Below are 6,120 nucleotides of genomic sequence, written 5' to 3'. Positions count from 1 at the left end.
TCAAAACCCCTTCATCACTGTCAGATCTCAGACTTACTTTACCCATTTCTCCCAGTTGACTCTATGTCCAGGATACCCTTGTGTAGATGCTGCTGGCTGGGCCTGGCCTCCATAGTCATGGCTCTATCCCCAGATGGTGTAAGTCTGGGCTACTGTTGCCTTGCTCTGAAATGCATCTGACTTATGTTTCTGGGACCCCACTGGATCCCTAACATTACCTGGCACAGGGACCAAAGATGTCTGAAGAGAAGTGCCCTTGTAACCTCCAGCTCAACACCTGATCTCCAGCTTCCAAAGTCACCTACTCACAGTCTAGGACCCTCCTGCACTTCTCAAATCCGTCTCTGCAGCTCCGAGAAGTGGGCACATCTGCATTGACTCTACATATATGCGCTGAGTCTACATATACCACAGGTGTTCACATGTCAGAAGGTAGCCCAGACACCCAAAGCCTGACAGGTATTGGTCCACAGTGCCACTTGGGGCAGCCCAGGGGCTGAGCCTTGTGTCCTTGCCAATCAGGTTATCTATGTTTCACCTATCCGCTGGATCTGCACTGAAGGGGGCAGGGCAGCTTGGTGAGGGTTTTCTGGCAATCCTAAACTGCTTCCTGCTTGCCGGGCTGAGGGCACCCTTACATGTGGCCTGGAAGCTGGAATTATGTTAACATTATCCAGGGTTGGGTGCAGCTCATCCTTCCAGATTCTGAACTCTCCCAGAGGTTAAGTTCAGTGGTACCTGTGTGATTTTAGAATACCTGCTATGAGCGAGACTGGGGGATCAGTCCTGGAAGGCTTGTTGAAGCATCCAAGTAATAGAAAAAGTCCCATTATGGGCTTCTGTTTGATGGTCAGTAAGGTCCAAGGCTCCCCATCCTTCTGCAAGGAAGAAAGATATAAGGAAGTCCAGCATAGGACTAACAGGTGTAGAGTGTCCCCTAACGGAAGGAACAGCTGAGCCAGACACTCTCCTGTCAAAAGGTTGGTATCTCAGACTGAGAGTGTAGCTCCGTTGGTAGAATCCTCACCTAGCAGGTACAGAGCCTTGAATGTGATCCTCAGCATCTCATAAATCCAGTAATCTCAGCACCTGGGAGGTAGAGGACGGTTCAGGTTATCCTTGGCTACATAGCAAGTCAACACCAGCATGGACTGAATCAAACCAGATCTCAAGAGGAAAAAAGAAAGGAGGAAGATGAGAGTGAGGAGGAGAAAGAGGAGGAGGAAAATGGGGGGGGGGTGAATGTGCAGCTACAGGCATCCTCATCCCAGGGTAAGACCTATCGGCTGCCTGGGAGTTCAGATCCACCTACCACCCCTTTTTGATACCACCCCTATTATCTGTGGTCCCTCCATTAGGCACAGATACAGGACATCCATGAGCAAAAAGGATTAAAGGCCCCAGGTCAGGAGAACACGATAGTGAGCGCTTCACCCATTTCAGAACACAGCTCCTCCCTACCCAGGCAGGACTTGCATCAGACAGTTACTTCCCTGCCAAGGCTGGAGGCCAGGGCCCATGTCCAGAGGGAGGGGCTGATCACAACCAAACCCCAAGAGCCAAAGCTTGACCATGCAAGTAGTGGAGTCTACCCACTTTGCCAGGTAGAAACTGGGAAACAGTTGCTGAAGGGGCTGTGGAGGTCACATACACCCTCAAGCTGTGGGGCCCTGGCCATAGCAGAAGATTTGCTGGCTTCATTGTTACCTCATCAGAATTGACTCCAGAGCTTGGGGTAAATTCTTCATGAGCCAGAAAAACAAGGGTTGGCAAGAGTAGGAAACCAGAGACAGGAGTTGGATAGAATCTTGGACATTCTGTAGGGTCAGTAGGGCTATAGAACAGCAGAGTTTCAGATAGGAGTACCAGCAGGTTCCTAGGGCAGGGCTTGCAGGTCCCTGGAGAAGGTGGATCATGAACACTTTGTCTTCTATATACTCCCAAGGCCACTGGGAGACCAGGATACATGAGAATTAGGGGAGTGGATCACCAGTGATAGTTGGGGGCAGAAGGAGAAGAGAGAAGAACAGCCCTTTCTGGGACAGCTAATGAAACCAGGTCTCACCAAGCCACAGAGTCCAAGGCTGATTGCCACCTACTACACACAGGACATAGCAGCCATGGCAGGCATGGCTCCTGTTCCAAGGCTTGAAGCCCCTCAGCTACTTGTGTCCAGGGTCACCAGCTCGCACCCTCTCCCCACAACATAAGCGCCCATGAACCAGCCCTGAAGCTCACTGACCAACAAAGGTTCAGACAGCCTACCCCAAACCTTCAAGAAACATCAGGCCCGGCAGCTCCAGTCCTTGGAAATTCAGAGCTTGACACTCCACACTGAATGGTCAGTTCTGGTTCACTTTGGCCACAGCTGGGCCCCCTCCAAGAGCATGGCTCAACCACTGGGGAGAATTCCTACTTCTGGTGTGGACATCTTTCCCAAACTCTTCCCAGTTTTCATCTGATGGTGCACAGCTGCCAAGTCAATTTGAATGTCACACCTGACCTAGATGGCCCCAGCAGTTAGGGACAGGTGGTCCAGATGGGTTGATCAATATGTCCACTCCTGTGCCTTTATGAATGAGACCTAGCAAACCCAAGGTTTGGGGCCTTTTGCCTGTGACAGGAGTAAGGACCCACACATAATGAAGAGCATTTGGAAGCACCTGCTGAAAGCTCTCAAACCTGCACAAAAGCCTACTTTTAGCTGTGCAGGATCCTGATCCACCTAAAACCAGTGGTTCTCAACCTATGGATCACAGCCCCTTAGGGTTGAACAATCCTTTCGCTGGGATCACCTAAGACCCTCAGAAAACATAGATATTTGCATTAAGATTCATAACAGTATTAAAATTGCATTTATGAAATAGCAATGAAAATGATTTCATGGTTGGAGGTCACCACAACATAAGGAACAGTATTAAAGGGTCATAGCATTAGTAAAGTCAAGAACCACTGCTCTAGGACACTGGGCTCTAGGACCAGAGCTGGCTTGGGCCCCACTTCATAGCCAAGCCTAGGTCCTGGCCGGCTACTGTCCACACTGGCAGGCTTGGCCACACTGATGGATGTGGAGGGCAAGGGTCTGAGCTGAATCTGAGAATGGACAATCATACACTTGTCCAGCTGTAGGTTCCGCTTTCCTGACCCGCCAGCGGGACCTGGAGCTTATCACTGTGATTGCTGCAGGAACAATGGTGCTCACACACTTAACTCCCCGTCAGGGCTATCTCAGCTGTCAGAGCTGTTTGCTCAGTGCATTCGCTCTCCCAAGTCAAAGGACAAAAACACTATTGAGCCCTGATTTCCCACCAATCAAGCATGTTGCAGAAGGTGGGCCCTGATGCCCTTCTGTGGCCCCTTTTCAACAGGATGGAGCCATCGACCCGGGCAAGGGCAGTGCCACTCCCTACAGCTAACTTCTTGCCACAGTTGTATGCATCCCAAAAGAGCCCAGAAGATCCTGGAAGGCACAGCTCTGAACCACACATATGCGTGTGCACGTACACACCCCTGCAGATTGTTAAACAAGCACAGCCAGCCAGCCAGCCAAGCAGACACAAGGCTCCTAGCCACACAGGGTCATAAGCCCCCTTCTACATGACTGCTCTGTGTTAGGGTCCATCCTGAGTCCCTCCTCACCTGCCCAAGCCCAGCTAAGAGAATGCAGCCAGAGCTAGGACAAGCTCCATTTGTGTCAGCCTGGGTGAAAGCTTCACTGTGTTCTTCAGTTTCTCACCTGAATGAGTACTGTTGAGTTCCAAGAAACTGCTAAGAGGGCCAGAGACATGGCTCAGCAGTTAAGAGCACTTACTGTTCTTCCAAAGGACCAGAGTCTGATTCCCAGCACCCACATTGAGCAGCTCAGCACCACCTGTAACTTGAACTCTAGTTCCAAAACTCAGACTCCTCAAACCTCTGCTGGCATCTGCACTCACATGTACATAACCTACACATAAATGCACATATAAATAAAAATAATGAAAAAATAATGAAAAATGAAAAAATAATGAAATCTAAGAGAGAGGGGGAGGGAAGGAGGGAGAGAGAGAGAGAAAGGAATCACTATCACTAAGAGAGGCTAGAGAAACAGCTCAACCATTAGAGCACCTGTTGATACAGCAGTGGTTACGAACACTGGCTGCTCTTCCAGAGAACCAGGGTTTGATTCCTAGCACCCACAACCATATACAGCTCCGGTCCCAAAGAATCTGACGCCTTCTCTGGCCTCTGCAGGTACCAGTCACATGCATGGTGCACAGACATTCATCCAGGCAAAACACTCGTACACATAATATAAAAATAAATAAACACTTTTTAAAAGGGAGCACTTTGGGCTGGAGAGACAGCTCAGTGGTTAAGAGCACTGACTGCTCTTCCAGAGGTCCTGAGTTCAATTCCCAGCAACTACATGGTGGCTCACCATCATCTGTAATGAAATCTGATGCCCTCTTCTGGTGTGTCTGAAGACAGTGACAGTGTACTCATATACATAAAATAAATAAATCATTTTTTTAAAGAATAAAAGAAAATTTTTAAAAGGGGGAGCACTTGTTGCTTTTGTCAATAATTCAGGTTGACTTTCCAGCACCCACATGGCAGCCCACACCTGCTTGTAACACACTGAGGTTCCAACCTTTGTCTAGACTCTGCAGGAAGGGAAGGAGGGAGGGAGGGAGGAAGGCAGGAAGGAGGGAAGGAAGGAAGGAAGAAGGGGTACCCAGCAGCACGCACAGCATTAGGTGACCACTCCACCCACTGAGGCAGAACTCAGAGTTTCTATAAAGATCGTGTTCTTTCTGTTTGGTTTGGTTTGATGTGGAAGGATTGTTAGCTTTTGGGGGCTGTGTGTTAAAGTCAAACCTAGGGCCTCAGATATGCTAGACACACACTGTAGTATAGTGCCACACTCAAACCCAAAATGTCCTGTTAACTTTAGTTTATTTACAGAAAACAACATCTACTGCTTTCTCACAGGATCTGCTGGGTATATTCTGTATTCTGAGCCAACTGAGGACAGCATCTGGGAGCTCCCAGTGTATGAGGTGGGGGACCAGAGGAGATATGCTAGGCCCAAGGTAGGGGGCTTGGCCTAGCTTGGCTGTGAGATACAGGCCCATTTGAGAACCCAGACTCAAACAAGGCTAGAGTCAATACCAAACTTGCAATGAACAGAGATACAAGGCTGGTCCTGGTTCCTGCAGGGGTTCAAGGGCCACCGCTCAGTACTCGCTGGCCCAGGAGTGACCCAAACCACCATCAGGAGGTCCCTGTCCCTCACCCCAGTCTCTCAATGGGACTGGGTGGACTCAGAGGCTTGTTGGATTCCACCTCATCTCCTGGCTGAGAGACAGTGCCAAGAAAGAGCCTGCCCTTTCTTCACACAAGCCTTAACTCCAATTCTGGCCCTCAACCTGACCTTTGTCCTAGCTCCTTAAAGGGCTGGCATGCACCCCACTTTTGCCCCCTGCCTCTCATATTCCCAGAAGCCCATATCCCAAGTAGGTTTAGCCAGTTGTCTAAGGACACCCACAGATCAGTCAACCCATTGAGATGCTGAAAAAGTGAGTAACTCACCCTCAGAACAAGAGCACAGAGCATAGCAAACAGTGCGTGGAACTACCCACCTCCCACCCCATCCATACCACCCCACCCCCACCCAGTACACTGCAGCAGAACCTCTCCCCAAATGGTCTTTTTCCTAGAAGGGAAACTCACAATAAGTGAAGTAAACCCAGAAAATACACGACTCTGGTCAGGTACCAGGATCAAGGTTGGAAACTGGATTGTCAGAGGATCAGGAAGAGGCCCAGCCTCTCTGACATTCCTCTGGACTAGCCCCATTCTGAGCTCCCAGTTGTGTGGTTGATAGTGTCCACGGTGATCTGGCAGTTAGGACAGGCTGTGGCAAGACCTACCCTGACCTCCAGGACAGCCAGATGCAGGAGGTGTTTGTGGGTCCCTGGGGTGCGTGTGTCAGCCCCCCACTGGGAATGGGGAGATAATGAGGCCACAACCATTGCAGAATTTTCCAAAGTCTGAGTCCTGATAAAGCAGAACCCAATATCCTGTTTGGCCACTGCTGTGCCAGGCAGGCGGTGGTGATCACAGGCCTGGAGTATG

The sequence above is a fragment of the Arvicanthis niloticus genome, chromosome 1 (assembly GCF_011762505.2).
Source record: "Arvicanthis niloticus isolate mArvNil1 chromosome 1, mArvNil1.pat.X, whole genome shotgun sequence".
In the NCBI taxonomy this organism is placed as follows: Eukaryota; Metazoa; Chordata; class Mammalia; order Rodentia; family Muridae; genus Arvicanthis; species Arvicanthis niloticus.
The sequence above is the reverse complement of the archived record's forward strand: the minus strand, read 5'-3'. Positions refer to the sequence as shown.